This window comes from Ixodes scapularis, unplaced genomic scaffold (assembly GCF_016920785.2).
Source record: "Ixodes scapularis isolate PalLabHiFi unplaced genomic scaffold, ASM1692078v2 PGA_scaffold1__304_contigs__length_218370807, whole genome shotgun sequence".
Classification (NCBI taxonomy): Eukaryota; Metazoa; Arthropoda; class Arachnida; order Ixodida; family Ixodidae; genus Ixodes; species Ixodes scapularis.
The window spans coordinates 163,717,051-163,733,831 of NW_024609846.1; the positions used below are offsets into that span (position 1 = coordinate 163,717,051).

General features: G+C 45.4%; 2 protein-coding genes across 5 annotated transcripts in view; both read right to left on the reverse strand.

Moving 5' to 3' along the window:
* Positions 1–6,514, reverse strand: part of LOC8051728 (urease subunit alpha) — a 286,808-nt gene extending 280,294 nt beyond the window's left edge. For 2 of the 4 annotated variants that reach the window (XM_042290986.1, XM_042290984.1), the window contains exon 1: positions 6,316–6,493. The gene's annotated coding sequence lies outside the window, so the exon portion shown is untranslated. Of the gene's footprint in view, positions 1–6,315 lie in introns of all 4 variants that reach the window. The other 2 variants (XM_042290983.1, XM_042290985.1) reach the window with 2 other exon arrangements.
* LOC115318742 overlaps positions 1–16,781 on the reverse strand; it is a 76,679-nt gene that overhangs the window by 3,851 nt on the left and 56,047 nt on the right. The window lies entirely within an intron of this gene.

Genomic DNA, 16,781 nt, shown 5'->3' on the forward strand with positions numbered 1-16,781 from the left:
TCACACGGACCTCAACACCCATTCAATTTCCCGCTACGTGACCTCAACACAATTTCAGTTCCCAGCTAAATTTATCGGGGCAATTCAGTTTCTCCGCTATATCGGGGAACTGAATTGGCGTTGAGGTCACGTGACGTCAATTTTCCCGCTAAATCTAGTCGAGAGACTGAATTTGTTCATAGGTGACGTGACACCTAGTCACGTGACGTCAATTTCCCCGCTAAATTTAGCAGGGCAACTGAATTTAAGGAGGAGGGGAGAGGAAGGTATGGAGGAGGAGAAGGAGAGGAGAGGTTAAGATGTGGGTCATACCCTCCCCTTCTCCTCCTCAAGAGCTGCGGTCTCATTTTCTATTACGGGGATTTTTAAACTTCTTTTATTTTTTGCATGTTCCACTCAAAAACTTAAATGAAAAAACGGAAAGAAAATCAAAAATCCAGACGCTTTGCCGCTTAGAAACACGAACCAAATTGAACTCTAATTCTATTTCTTTCTGTCTTTGAAAGAATACGTAACGAGTAACGTAACTACGTTACCTGTTACTTGAAATAAGTAAGGTAAGTACGCTACGCGTTACTTTTCTAAAAGAAGTAAGCAGTCCGTTACTACATTAGAAAAAAGTAGAGAGTTTTAGGGAACCGTTTTTGCACATCCGATACGGTAAGATGGGCCCTCCGGTACGAACTGCGCATGCGCCTGTCTTCTGCGATCTTACCGTAATGCGCTGGTGGAACCGTAAGGCACGAGCGGCACCACCAATGGCCGACATGGACAGTCTCGCTTCGTTAGCTAAACGGCCATTTCGCTGGCGGGGAGAGCGTGCTGGGGCTCCTAACATGAATAAAATAACTCGCGGCAGTGCCTGGCAGGAGCGCCATGTGTGACAGCAAGTCCATGAAGTTTGAGTCAGCAAAAAAGAAAAAGAATAAAGAACAAAACGCAATAGGACTTCTGAATAGAAATAAATTGGTGTTTAGCGCAGCCAGAAATCGTCTCCTCGGTAGCTTAGTGGATTGGAGCGCCGTTTTCATGAGCTCGTAGAGGACCGGTAGTGGAGAGTTCGAATCCCACTGGCCAAGTCACCTTTTTTTTTTTGTTTTTTGTTTTTCCATATTATAAGTTTTTTTTGTTCTTTTTATACAAACATTGGATGTGCATTTTGAGCACTTATCACCCGTTTTTTACAGCTGCTGTTATGACTGAGGATTATCTGTAGTGGCAACAGAGTGAGCAACAGCCTTCTGCATCAAGGCTCTGGATGCTTTTTAGTTTAAAAATGTTCCATGAATTAAAATTTTTGTACAAATGCTAATCACATATCACCTACAAAACGAGCCCTTTGAATATTGGGTGATAGTTTTAATAAGTGCACAGCAGTAAAGTTATAGGTTTTCCTTTATATTTTCTTCGTGGTCCTACCGTACACGGCGCAACGATCGGTACGCGGGCGTACGACCGTGATCGTCTGCTATCTGTACCGTAAGAGAGCAACATGAGCGCCGCATCTACCTCCGTCTCTCCGCCTCCTCCTCGCAAGCGATTTACAGCAGTAGACAACATATTTCTACTTCGGGAGGTGCTAGGCGCTACTCCTTTTTCGCTCCAGCACTTTAAAATGACGCAGCGTTGAAAAAATACTTCTCGTTGCGAGGAGCGAAGGAACGGATTGACCTCCTCGTAAATAAAAATAGAGATTTGAGACGTACTGAAAGATACGTCATTCCAAAAATATACACACTGTATGGAAAGAAAAACAGAAATCATTACATTCCTTCCTTATTTAATGGATTCACAGAGTCCCTTATGAATATAGAATCCACTAGGGCCCTAAAAAGGAAACTAAGGAATTGGTGTCAAGCACCTGAGCTGTAGATATCGTAGCCTAACCGTTGGAGATAGTTCGTACTTTTATTTTATAGTTGCGTGAGTAGACTTGGCTATAAACACCTATATTTCATGCTCTAAAGCAGTGATCTCAAACTCATTTGAGTGGGGGGGCCAGATATCCCTTATCCGAAATGTCGAGGGCCAACGTAAGATGGGGAGAGGGGGGGAAGAGAGACTTCGTGCTTTTTGGGTTTTTTTTGTAAACTCACAGCCTTGCCAGTGATATCTTTAGTTTTGACTTGTTTATAAGACCTGATGCGATAAGAATTAAAATGACACCACCCCGCCAAACGTGCAGGCATTTTGAACATGTTAATTAGAACAAATATAGCATTCTAATAGAAAAAAAATACACTGCCGTTCCAGCTGAAGAATTCACCCAGGAATTACCAAGCTCAACATGTCGCTAAAAAGAAAAAAATCAGTTAATATGACCGTTGTTGCCATCCTGATGCTTTTAACGACAACACTCGAACGAATACTGCTGTTTTAGTGGTGACATATTTTTGAAGGCGATATTCCCGAGCTCGTAGCTTTACAGCTGAGATACATCCTTCAACGAATAGCTTGAGCTTGCAAGCTAGTAGCGGAATCGTCGCATATTACAAAAAGGCAGGGAAGAAAAATTTAAATATATAAAGGTAATGAATATAGATGAGTAAAAACTATGTAACTACGCTAAAAGAGCAGAGTTACTTTTGGAGCGAAAAGTAAGCGACGCGATAAGATCACTATGGCGCTTGCCATTGCTAGCGCTCGAGACATGGGATACGGTACTCGTAGCCGCTTGGGCCTGCGGGCCGCCTCCCTGCGAGTCGCGGGCAGCATGCGGCCCGCGGGCCGCGTGTTTGAGACCCCTGCTCTAAAGTGTTCCTTTTTGTATTTACTTGTGGTGCTAATTTTGTGTTATTTTCATTTTTTTTTTTTGTGCTGCAGAGTGTTTTCTTTTTTTTTTTTTTTGTAACAACATGTATTGTAGTTGGCCGCCTGGCCCCACATACAAGCAGAATGCTGCTTTTGTGGGCCAGCTCTTTATTTTGTATGACTTGATCTTAAAATAAAAATTGAATTAAATTGAAAATTGAATTGAATTAGCTTTGTACAAGAAAAATGACCGCATCAACTTGAGAAAGTGAGTATATTTTGATTATTTTTGTATTTTCTTCGAGATTTAATATTTCTAGTTTTATTTGTCCATAGCTTTCTTAATACTCGATCCTGCATTGGGCCTCGAGGGAAAGAGACAGGATCGCTAGCAGACGACTTCGAATGTTAATGATAAGCGCGCGCGAGCGTGTTCTTGTGCCAAATCGAGTTCGCTTTCGGCAACATTTCAGCATATCAGGACGTGGTTGGTGTAAACATCATATTTGGTTGATGTAAAACACCGAAGCTTGCCCGCTGAGAACGCATGATTTATTAGAAAACAAGTTACCTTGTGCGGTCAAGGCCTTATTTTATTCCCCAAGTATATAAATCTGGTAAACTGAAAGAAAAAAAAAACCCAAAATACGCTGGCACATCATTCGTGGTATCCGCACATCATTCCTGGTATCACAACTTTTTTATTTACTCAGCTACGCCAAGTTCAACGTCCTATGTCTCGCCGCCAACAAGCACCTTCTCTTAGTGCATCGGTGCTCGGTGGCACCCGAAAGAAATGCGACTGACTCCGTGTCACGCCAAACCAAAAAGAATGTTTATTCCCTCGTGCCCCTGCACAAGTCACGGGCCCCACGGCACGCGCGTGCGTGCCTCGCTTATAGAAAGCGGGAAGTTCAAAAGAGACTCACGCCACACTTAGTGCGCAGACAGTCGTACAGAATCACTTTTTCTAAATTTCTTTCGCTGAATAGAGCCAACTCCAAGTCATGGTCAAAAAGATCGAGCGCCATTGTTGTCGGAAAGCTCGTCTGCTTCTTTAGCAGACGACCATTTTAGAACTTCGCTGTGTTAGGGGCGACACGCCGTGGTGCGCCAGGTTTTGTATTACGGAAGCGCATTCATTCCAGTAAAAAAACGAGACGAACTATCAGTAGGTATACTATATTTTTGGTTCTCTATATATTTAGGGTGCGATCTTTATTTACTTGAGTTTCTGCGATTTCTACAAACACACGCAAATTTGTCTTTTCTCGATGAGGCGGATGCAGGTTTCCGTTGCCAGGGGGCGCGACCTGTACCGATCGTCTGCAATTGTCTGCAAATACGGTTCCCCCAAAGCCGTTTCAGGGCACACGATCGGTCCACGCGCCCGATCCAAGGTATCGATCGTTTTTGTTTATCGATCGTATTTTGTTCCGGTTCCCTAAAACTCTCTAGTAACGCTTAACCGGTAACGCCGTTTCTAGTAACGCGTTTCCGCCAACGCTGATTTTCAGTAACCGGCACGAGTCTTTTCACAAAGAAAATACATGTCATGCTTACGTCACTTTGTACATTTTTTTATCGTTATTTATTCGGCTGCTGCACTCGTTTTGCTACGTCCATTCACCTTTCTGGAAATGCGCCAGCACGCTTTCCCGCACTCCTCGACGCCCCTCAGTTTGAGGTTTTATGCTTCCAAACAGATCCGTTACGTGTGTTTAGGTTGCGAAAGCCCGGCTTAAATAGCCCTCCCCCCGGGGGAATGATTTTTTTTTTTTTTTCCGTGGGCCAATTGTTTTAAAGCAAAACTTCTGGAAATGTACGCACGAGGTACCATGTGCAAGTATATGGACGGAAACAGGAGGAGGAAGACACTTCTTTATCGCGAGGAAAGAACGAAGGAACGACAATCGTGGCGTGGTTACTTCGTGGGCCTCATGTCTCTGTCTTTTTTTGTTATCATAAAATACTTTTTGTTTTCACGGTGTCGGCTATTACCTCCTACCGCAACATATATAGTATTTCTAGAGGCATAATTTCGCGCCTCCACAAAGTATCGTTTTTTTTTGTTGTTGTTGTTGTTTTTTTTCTTTGCTGTTTTTTTTTTTTCCGAGGAAACCGTAGTTTTGGGAGAATTTCGTAGAGTGTAGAAGTTCACGACTCAGTGGCCTTTGCCAAACGCGAAGGAGATTTTTCTTATCCTGAAGGATCGCAGCTCAGAAGCCTGGAAAAGCTACGAAGTGCCCAGACATCGTCGTCAAACGAGTGGGTCAAACCGAGCGATTTTATTTCTAGCCACTCACTCTATAATCCGCTCACGCATACAACTGATATGGTCTCCCGATAGCCGTAAGCACTTATTGAGAAACGGGTGGACAGCAGGAGGAAACACCGGCCGAGAGTTTAGTCATAGCCTCCTCTATACTGACAAAGGCTTGCAGATCGCCACAAGACGTGGCCGCCGAAAGTGAAAAGGCGGAACGGCAGAACAAACGATGAGAGGAGAGCCATGTAACAGGCGCCCCGCTGCGGCGAGACGCCGAAACACACTTCTCCCGAGCGATGGAATGTCCGCTCGCGCTCCTCGCGTTCGTCGCGCTGCTGCTTCTTTTCTCGTCGGGTTTCGCCACTGCAAAAGCTGTGCGCTGACGACCAGGTTGCCTTAAGGTTCCCCGAGAAATGCTCTATCCTACCGGACCCTCGCGCTCCAAAATCTACGACCGGGCACTCAATGGTGTGTGGTCGAACTACCAAACTTTGTGAGTATAGAAGAGGCTATGGTTTAGCGTGCCGCAGCCCGGAGCACACGGATATATAAGCTCGCGCCGCTGAACCCAGGGATCCCGGGATCAAACTCAGTCCTGGCTCCCTGCCCGCTTCCGTCACGGTGGGCATTGTACCGGCGTGTGGTCTAGGATCACTACTGCCTGATACCCGTTGGAGACTCCAGGCTAGCAGCTGTACTTCAAGTTCTAAATTTTACATTTCTGACGTGTGACCAGGGGGGCTATGTTGCGCTTTCTGCACTCCCAGGAGACTAGGGAGAGGGAAGTGACGTCAACAACGCAGCAAATGCAGATTGGATGTTGATCTTGTTTTCTTCTGTCAACATCCAATCTGCGTTTGCTCTAGTCGTTGACGTCACTTCCCTCTTCCAAGTCTCCTGGGAGTGCAAAAAGCGCAACATAGCACCCCAGTTCGCTAAACCCTAGCAAGCTAAAAAATCACACTGTCTAAATAACTGACTGCTACTTTTTTATGCTAATTTTACATCATACAAGTAGCAATCGAAAATATATAAAAGAATCATCGCGGTACGACGTCAAGAAAATACATTTATGGAAAGTCAAAAACATAACCCGAAAAGTGCCTAGAGTTACAGCAGTATAAAGGCGTTACACCGAGCCCATATAAACATCTTTCAGACGAACGCTCAAACAGAGGTCTATTCAAGCACTGTGCACGGACATCCTTTGGAGACTTTTCGTGCTTGAACCCCGGCCCACCCAGCGAAGCACGACGGCACAAGGCATCTGAAAGAAAAGCCAAGAGCCTACTCACCTACGTCGCTGTCACCGACAACAGGCGTCCGCAGCTTTCGGAACCAAAAAACCAATTGGCAGATCTCGTGCAAAACGGTCCAAGCTTTCCTCTCGCGTTCTACAGAACGTGTTTCTATTTGCCATCTGTTTCTTCGCCTCTCGTTCGCAGTGTTTCTTTTTCTTTTTGTGCTGCGTGGCGGCGGCGGTTGTCAAGTGCCTCTGATTACGGGCCAACGCACACGTGGATTCCGACGGTCGTTACCACTATCTCAGCTGCAGTTGAACGGCTCGCGTTCAGAGCTCTTTATTGTGGTATTATTCCACGGCAAGAGAGTAACACGAGTAAGTGAATAAAAGGCTGAAACAAATAACCAAAAAAAAACGAATTTTGAAAAAAAAAAATGTTAGCCCGAAAATATACACGGTTTTCGCTAGCGCCAGATTAAAGCCGCCATTGCTGACCTTCTCAGGTCTTATGGAGATACCAAGTAAATGGAGACGGCATTGACGAGCCTCCACAAAGTTCAGTGCTATGAAGGAAGACACAGTCAAATTTAAAATGGTACTAGCTTGACCTGCTTCTGTAATGATGGAGCAAAGATTAAAATAGGGGGAAGCACAAACTGAAGGTCGGTTATGGCTGCGCCAATACACAGCGACTGCAAAACGTCTTATTTTCAACAAGAGAAGGGACTATTGAGTATTTGCGGCACCAATTTTACTAACACGCTTTTCACAAGCCCATATATTAATAGTTTAAAAATTACGCGAAAAAAATTGAATGAAATTGCCAACCAATTCCTATAACGGTGCCCAGATATTTAAAACCCGACTTCAGTTTTCGTTCTTTTTATGTTCGCAGTTTTACTAGAGCGGAAAACGAAGACAACAGACATGGAAAGCCTTTAACACATCCAGCATGCTCCCGATGGTACCTATGGTAGGGGTTTAGTTGTTCGGTGCTCGTGAAATAAGCACGAGTGATTGCAAGCTTCCCGAAGATATCTCGTGTCCATGATGCTAGTGTTTGAGCATAGCCTCCTTTATTCTACAAAGCCTGTCAAATCGCAAAAGTATCTCGTTTGAGGGTTGTCGCTGTCGGTTGTTTCGGTTTGTCGCTCTAGTGGGACTCGGGTATTTGAGACAAACAACCTAGACGATTATTTACAGATAGAGGACAGTAGCTTCGTTTTCTTTTACGGTGATGCTCTTTTTTATTTTCACTTCTTCTTTGTTAAGGGACGTTCAGTGTTTTGTGTGTACACAATATTCCTTCCCATCAACCAGTGTTGTACGGAACGTCGTTCCAAGGAACGACGTTCCTGGAACGCGTTCCTTTTAGGAGGAACGAAGGAACGTCACCGTTCCATTTTGCATCGGTGGAACTGGAACAGGAACTCGTTACATTTTTACTGGAACGGAAGAAGGAACGGCGTTCCTTTTTCTTCTTCGAGTGGGGTAATTTTTATTTTATTTCTAAGAGGTGAATGCTGAAAAAAAGTATAAAACAATATATTTATAAGGAGCAGGTTCTCTAACTTTTTTTGTTAAGTAAGGTTTATTTTGGGGGTCCTCGCATGCTAACAGTCGGCTGCAGGTGAAATAGTGGACATTGATTCTCTTTTCAGTGTCCAAGACTGCGGTGCAGAAATTAAAAAAAAAAATTAAGTCGCAGGAAAAGACAGAAAAACAGACGTGTCAAACTCGGCTACCTCCTTTGCTTCCACGAATCCTCATACACTCGGAAATCTAAGGCCGACTACAGCCATCACTGAACTTCTACAAAAAGACCTACAGTTACACCAAAAGAACAGGTTACTAGACATCGAACACACCCTTGTATTCCAAACATTAGCCAGGTGCAAAAAAAAAAAAACTCATTCTTTTTTTAATTTTTAAACTGAACAACAAATTTAACTTTCAGAAAGAAGAACTGGTAGTTTTCAAGACCGATCTACCAGATTCAAAAGTCCTACCCTCTTTTTGACTTGCTCGTACCGCGGACAGCAACATCCAGAAGCAACTGTTGTTAAGTTCGCAGAAGGAACTTTGTTAAATTGAAACATGTGAGGTTGTTATAAAACGCTCGTACAATGTGGGGTAACAGTGTACACTTGGCTCGCCTGCATAGCCCACCTCAAACAGGTATATGGCAAAACGCTGAGATTTTTAAATGTTAATATATCAACAAATGAAACCTTGCTTCCGCTTGTTTATTTTCTCCTCGTGTCCTTCCATCACGGCATTCAAATTCGTATGTGGTAATTAGCAAATTCGTATTCGATGGGATAGATAAAAAAAAAACTTCGTTTGATCTAATTAAATGTGGTAATTAGCAAAATACAGATGTAACGTATATGTAACGATACGTTCCATTTTTTTTTAACCGTAACGGGAACGAGTTGCTTTCTCGCAGATGAATCTTGTAACGGGAACGCGTTCAAAAAATCAAAAGAGACGAGGAACGAGCTTCCGTTCCTCTTTTTGAGGAACGTGTACAACACTGTCATCAACGTGGCTTCACATATAATGGTGGTAGCGTGCCAGGCGGCCTATTGAGACTTCCTGGTATTGTTTGGATATGCCTAGGCTGTATACTTTCCGGTTTTAACCGAAAAAGATCGATAAACATCCGCCGCCGCCGCATTCGCGTGTCGAAAAGAAGAAGATCGGTTAAAACCGGAAAACACAGGTTTTTTAATTATTTTGTACAAGAGGCAGTATTTTTTTTTTCACCGAAAAAGTATTGTTTAAACGTTCCTCAAACTCGTTCATTTGTTTTTTCTTACGGTCGTCGTTGAGTTTTTCTAATGTCTCTTAGTAATCCAGATGCGTTTTTTTTTTCTGTCAGTGCTCATTACTTTGAACATCAGTTTATGTCGCCAAAAGTTTGTCGGCATTGTGCCCTTTTGTAGATAGCCCCGTTCAAGGTTGCCCTCCTTCTCTGTGGACCCTAGTTGGGCGGTTTGAAGCGTCTTTCATATTGTGTGGGTCGAAGCGCGTCCGGAAGCTGCATTTACCAGACCGGCCAGTACTATCCCAAGGCTTTTTGGACGTTTTGGGACTTCCCGTGTGTAGCGCAAATGTAGAGCGCGCTAAAGTAAGGTAATGTAGAGTAATGAAGTGCGAAGAATATCGTGTATCAGATGTAAATGAAAATTGAACCATTTCTCGTGTTGAATGTTCGTTTCTATTCGCGATTTTCTCCGTCGATAAAAGCCGTTTCAAGCGCCTGCACGACACAATTCACCGAAATGGACCGGTGTTTTGGAAATAAACACCGAAAAACACCCGCCGATTTTCACATAAATAAACGCCAGAAAGTATACAGCCTAGATATGCCATGGCTATAAAAATTCGCTGGTTGAAGTTTGTTTCAACCTTTAACAGCGACACTTGTTAGTGCGAACCTCCCGGGAAAATGCATGGCTCTAGTTTGCAGAAAGTCCTGGTGACGTCATGAATCACGTGATTGCTCCCGGTCACCACCGCTATGTTTATTCGAAAACAAAATTTTCCGTTCGCCGAGCCGGATTTTCACCAGCGACCTGCGGGTGCCATCAATCGCTTACTCTACAATGAATCACCCAACCACCAGAGCTATCGAGGGGGCATATTTCAGAGAATTAAAGGAAGTAGACAATCCATCTTTTTTTAGCTTCGATAAGGCTTCGGCTTGTCGTCAGGCGCGAGCATACAGGCTACACCAGGGTACGACAAAAAGCAGCGAGTTCGTGCCAAAGGTCGGGCGTTCGAAAGAGACACCCCGCCGTTCTCTCCTTGTCAGCGACTGTGCATTTTTTCAAGAAACATCCGACCCCAAGGATAAGGAAACGTTTTTTAAGTCCACTCATTGGGTTTGAGGCTAGTCTCTTGCCGGCGTTCCTGCTAACCTAACCAAGTGGCCTGTTGATTTCGATAGGTGCAGCCTGCGTAGCGGAATTTCAGACACAGTCTAAGAAAAAAAAGGGTGTAGTCGGGTGCATCAGGCCCACATGCACCCTTTTCCTGAAAGCTGCACCCTCCGTTACCCAGCCAGTGTACTTTTACACCAACAGTGAACATCCTCCCCTCCCTTAAAGGGGCTGTGCAACAATTATGAGACTTTGGCCAATTAACTGGGGTAATTAATCTGCTTCACCTATGGAACGAAAAGCAGAAAACTGTATTTTCTTGCGAGAGCTAGTTCTTATTTTTAAGAAATGGAACAAATCGAAGGTCAAAGTGCCTCTCAACTCTCCAGGTCGACCTTCGAGTGACGTAATATGGGGGTTCACCTAGTTTCTCCTTGGGTCCTCTCTTCATAGACCAGCCGCTTCCTCCGTGATTGTCAACTTTTAAAGAAGTCCTGAAACGCTTTTCCAACTTTTTCCTGTTTACCTTTCCTCCTCAACTCATAAATCGCGCATTCTACCAAACAGTCCAAGAAGACGGAAAGGGGGGAGTCCCTCTTGCTCGGAACCTCGTTTGTGTAGCCGCACACAGCCATTGTACCCCCAGAAGATTAGCCAGTCGCTCAAAATTCAGACAAAAGTTGCTTTCTCCACCCCGTTTACCCCGAAGTTGACAGTGCGGTGGAGGCTACGTGCTCGTTGGGCCAGCCACACTTTTGCCACGTGATCACGCTCTCTCGCGCATACCGACGCGCAGAGAATGAGGTCAGGTGATGAGAGGGACGTGGCTGATTGGTCCGGCAAGCGCGTAGCTTCCACCACATGGTGAAGGTCCGGTGCCGTGTGACGTGCCTGTGGGCCAGATGACGCGCTGCGGGTGCCCGGTGACGCGCTGCGAGGTCCGCGGATGTATCCCAGTGAAAAGGCAGAGAGCTTACGAAGGGAAGGAGGTACGAAATAGTTCGCTGTGTTTTCAAAATTTTCGTACCGATAGTCAGGCTTCTGACTTTCTACCTTTTCTTCTCTGAACGATGTGCTATTAGTAAAATTCCAACATATATTGATGTACTCCAGCCCAAAATTCGTTTCATGGGCCCTTTAAAGGATTAGCATCGTCGAAGGTCGCGGCGAGCGATCGACACAAAGGACGGTTCGCCACGGGGCTGTCGGCGAAGGTAGCAGCGGAGGGGGACAGGTTTTGTTGCTTTCCGCGTATCCCCCAGAGACGGTGTCATTTTAGTTCCCATAACCCCGACAGGCGGCTACAAATCGGCAAATAAGTCATTTTTTGCGTTGCGATTACGTAGCAGAATAGCAGTTTTTCGGGGAAAAGTGGCGCGTTTTTGGTCACTTGGGCATGCATAAACAATATAAAAAATGCAAGCTGCCAATTATTTCAACATTAAAATCATTGCACTGCCCCTTTAAAAGGGGGGAGGGGTGCAACGATTTCCGGACTTCGGTCAAAAATTTGTGGAAGTTGCCCTCTGAGAATTCTAAAGTAAAAAAGAGAAAACCGATTTCGCCTGCGCGTCCTAGTTGTTGCGTAAAAAAAAAAAAAGATAAATATTCGCATTTCGGGCACCCCTCAACTCACTCCCAGTCTTCAGGCTCACACCTGGTCTCACTCCTAGTGACGTCATTTGGAGTGCCGTGTAGGTTCCCGTGTGCTCTCTCAGAGGACACTTCCTCTCCCTCTCTCTGCTGACATTAGCAGGCGTTATGCCGCAGCTTAGAGCCGAGCGAGGTCACGTAATCTTCTCGCCCTAGTTCCTCCGGCTCCCACTCGCGTCTGCAGATGGGGGAAAAATCTCGACTTTTGCTTTGCGATTATGCAGCGGAATCGCGACATTTTTAATGAAAGAGGTGTTTTCTCTATGCTCCGGGACAGGATAAACAACGTAAAAATGACCAGATGCAATTTATTTAATCATAAAATCGTTGCACCCCACCCCCTTTAAAAACCTCTAGACCCAACCCAAAAGTGACTCTAGAGCAGGGGTGGCCAGCCGGACCCAGCCTAAGAGCCGCAAACAAAACCACGAAACTTCTAAGAGCCGCGGGGGGGGGGGCAAACTTTTGTCCAGAGCAATAAACGAAACCTGAACTACTTTCAAACTATCCAAGTCAAAAACAGTCCAACTATACGCAAGGTAGCAGCAGCACAAGACTACCAAACCGCAACCTGTTTTTCCGATTTAAAACGCGTTCCATTTCTCTTTTTGGGGAAGTGCTCGTGTGACGAGAAGGGAGGCGGAGGAGTATGGGCCGGGGGGGGGGGGGGGGGGGGGGGAGTAGGGAAGGGAGCCGCGAGCCGCACTCAAACACGGGAAGAGCCGCAGCTTGGCCACCCCTGCTCTAGAGGGTCACTTTTGGGTTGGGCCGTTTCTCAGGAACTATGGAGCTGTCCTGTTAACTCGGTATTGACAGTAGAGTATACGCTATGCTTGTTTTAGGCCAATCGGATCTCCGGGTAGGATCACGTGACTACAGTCTCCAAGCTAGAGATAAGGCAGAGCACGGCACATGCCTGGAGGCCAACGCCACGGATAGCATCCACTGCACTATTAACTTTGGGTTGAACTTTCGAGAGGATTTAAGTGGCAAATCCTCTCGTTGCGTTCATTGTTGGGATGGGCGTGAAGATAAGCCTTTGCGAGGGCAGCCCCCTTTTGGCCTTGAAGGAGCTGCTATCTTCCTACTCCTGCCTTTTTTTCTCTTTCTCTCACTCTAAGCTCAAAGCGTGGAAGAAGGTGCGCAGTCGCCGGACCAATTAACCGGAGGCTTTTTTATCACTTGACTCCGCAGTCTGGGCGCGGGTAACGGCAGGAGCGTGATCATGTGGCAAAGGTTTCACGGATGACAGAGTAGCTCTTTCCGATCCCGGAATGTCTGCTTTGCTGCCTAGTTTCTTTTTTCCGTTACTGCGACCAGCGGGGCTGCCGGAGATTTTGTCCGCGACAACGTATTCGAGTGTACCAAGGCTTCCAGTGTTTGAAAAGTCCTAGGCGTATATCGGCAACAAGCGATTTCCTCAAAAAAGCCCAAGGAATTGGTGTGATGCGTTTAGTGTTCGGTTCGGCAATTTACTACTTCTGCCACATCGTTTTCAATCTTCACAGACCCCTTTCTTTTCGTTTTTGTGTTTGAGTGGTTGTTCTGCAGTGCCCGTGTCGACATATATCTCAGATTACATATTTCAAGTCCAGTATTTTCATCGTAAATGTGCTGCAACCTCTTTTGCAACAATTGACCGTTCCGCTCCCGAATACTTCTAGAATTAGGCCGTGTCTATTTTCGAGCAGCCGGAAAAATAATTTCCCCAAAATTCTATCGGCAGTCGCTTATCATTGACTGTCTACAATCATGTGATAACTGCAGGTAGAATGCTGACTTTCTTATTCTCCTGGCGTTTTGTCAAAACACGTTTAATGAACACCTTATCGTTGATACACGTTTTGTAGACACGTTTTGTCGACACTGACATTTCGCCGTCCCTCGTTACGTGGAATGCACGCTGTAGGGACATTTCATCGCGCGTTTATCTCTGAGGCGCGTGTTTACCGACCCAGCCCACCCGTTTACGCGGCTTCGTGGTGAGAGTCTGCAGCGGCCCAATACAAAAATGTTAACCCACCTGTCCCACCCATACACGTCACTTCGCGGATACAGTTTGGAGCTGCTCGTTGCACGAAAAAAAAAGGAAGCTAATATAGTAAAGTTAATCTGAGCTGTATGAAACATCGCGTGTCGATGAAACGTCGTTCGATGAAGTGATTGTACCACAGCGGCGACTGCCGGGGGAATTTCGGGGAAATAATTCTGCCGGCTGCTGGGAAAAAAGACACTACCTAAGATTCACCACGGTTCTTGTTTGCTTAGTAATCTTCTGAGTTGCGTAACAGCTTCTCTGTACCTATTCACATATCACGGATTGCTTGCAAGTTTGTATTTGTTTACAGAATAAGCTCTCTAATAAACTTCTAGGAGATTCGAAAATAATCCCGTGGGCCGTGTGTCCGTTTACCTGCCTTTATGCAATCACCGGGGCGCATGCATATCTTGAGGTTTCCTCGATGTCTTAAATAGGTTTATGAAGTTAGTTATGAAGCGGGTGCATAGTGTGGTGTGACGGTGCACCTTTGAATCGCGTGCATCTGTGTTGCCTTCGAATTCAGCGGGTGTAGAAAGATGTGCAACAGTACACCATTGAACGGGGTGCTCCTGTGTTCCCCTTGAGGGCAGTATAGATGTAGAAAGGGGAGTAATGGTACACTATGGAGCGGGGTGCATCTGTGTTCCCTTTCAGTGAGGCGGGTTTATGAAGCAGTGCACTGGTGCACCTTTGAATGGGGTGCATCTGTGTTCCCTTTCATTTCATTGGGTGTAGAAAGAGGTGTAGCCGTGCACCATTGAATGGAGTGCACTCGTATTCCCTTCGAGTGAGATTTGTGTAGAAAAAGGAGAATATGTGCACCACGCCAACGGCTGTACATATTCTCCCATCTTCTGGTGTACAAATATTCTCCCAAAGGGTGTAGTATATGTGACAAGCACTTACACCCCCTATGAGTGTACACCATTACACCTTTTTTTTTTTTAGAGTGCACTACTCGCGGCTAAATTCTCGCCGGTTCCAGCTGTTGTTGTTGCTGTTTTCGTTTAATTGTTCATGTATTTGTTCGAGTATGCTGAGGCGTGTTATTCGAAAAAGCGCTTAGCTGTCGAAAATATTGTACAACTAAATAGAGACGAGTACATGCAGATTTCACGCGCACAAATAGCGTCTGTACCGATCTACACGACAGGACTCGGACATGAAATTTAGAGAGTGCCAACATTCGAACAATATATTTGGCGTACGAGGTACATACCACACGGTGCAGCTTTATTTAAAAATGACTTATTTCAGAAAGATCTCCAATAACACAGCACAGCAGTGTCGACGGCAGTTACATCCCGACGATCGACGGAATTCAAGAAGACCTTGGGGGCATGCTTTGGAGAGAGCTTTTATTTTCAAAACACCAGCGCTAGGGCTGGGCATTTAATTTATTGCCCAACCGATTAGTCAATGAATGTTTTAATTACCATTAATATTTAAACCGGTCACTGACTAACAACACAATTTTAAAAATCCATGCTTTCACCCTGCAGACGTTGACAAATACACCTGTATGAAGGTAAAGTTTAAGTGAAAGCTCGTCTAAAAGCAAACTGTAGGGGCGAGGTTCGTAATTCCAAACAAGTGGAACAGGTTATACCCGTCCCGGCCACTTCAACGCCATACGAGTGCCCTTTTAGCGCAGGAGACTGGTATGAACATTCAAGGGAGTTCGCTATTGCAGGGGAATATCAACGAACCTCTTTGCTTCTGCGGCTGAAGTGATACTTTCTGAGTGTAGGTGTCTGACTGTTCTCAACTACACTTTAAGGTTGACTGAAAGTCAGAAATTGTACATTGCTCCGCTTATCACATATTCAGAAATGGCAAAAAATATTTTTTAATATAATGCATGGGTGTAAACAAGACCGATTAATCGATTAATAAATTGATTAAAGGATGGCGAGTAATCGGGTTAAAAATTTAATTGACGCCCAGCCCTAACTTGCAACAAGGTAAACGAACGAACGCGAAAGGGTCCCCATCCCAACCCGACCAGCCTTTTTCTGCAATAACTGAGAAGGTTTCTTAGCAAATTATCTCTGGGAGGGGCGAGAACAGTTTTCATGAACAAAATATAAGGGCGCAAACGAGCTGGTGTACATTGCACATGATTGAAAAAACCCCGAGACTGCGGGTAAACGACACAACACTAAAAAGTATCTAACACAGCTGAAAGTTTAATTTTCCGAAACCTGTTTATATAGGCACTTCGATAAAAAGAAAAAAAATGGGAGAGGGTGAGAACCCCAAAGAATGCCACTTTCCACCAACGTAACCTCTGACTAAATAAGGACGACGGACACTGCGTTATGATCTTCTCTTATCTTTGACCCCTCGCTTCCCGACCGCCAAGCTCACTGGTAGCCCCTAGAGCCACTCTATATGGCAGCGCAGCTGCCAGAGTAGCGACAGGACGCAAAATTATCTAGATGCACGACGCCAGAAGCGCCGTTAGAAATCTCCATTTTGGGCCTGGGAGGTTGCCATGGTAACCGTGCTTCTAGCGACGCCGGGCGGCAATTTTTTGCTAGTTGATATCTCCATTTGTCAATTGAAAAGTGGTAAAAGACGCTTGGCATTGCGGTACGGCACGGGCCTCTGGAGAAACGGTGCCTCTGTCTTCTGGGAAGTGAGATGATTTGCTGCCCGGGGACTGTCGGGCGACGAGAGCTGCTATGTATCGTATGTGCACGGGCCAGGCGAGTGGTTTTCCGCGCCGCCAGATAGCGGCCGCTTCGTGGGACGTACGTACCGTCCTTGTAGTTTCGGACTTCACTCCTGTGAAAGAAATTCCGATTACGCCGGCCACGGCAAGACGATTGGCTCAGGACATGACTGTTGCTCGACTGCCCCATAGTAAACGAATGCATGCTTCGTATCATGTACTTCTTCAAGACCCCATCATTCATTCAAAATGAGAATATC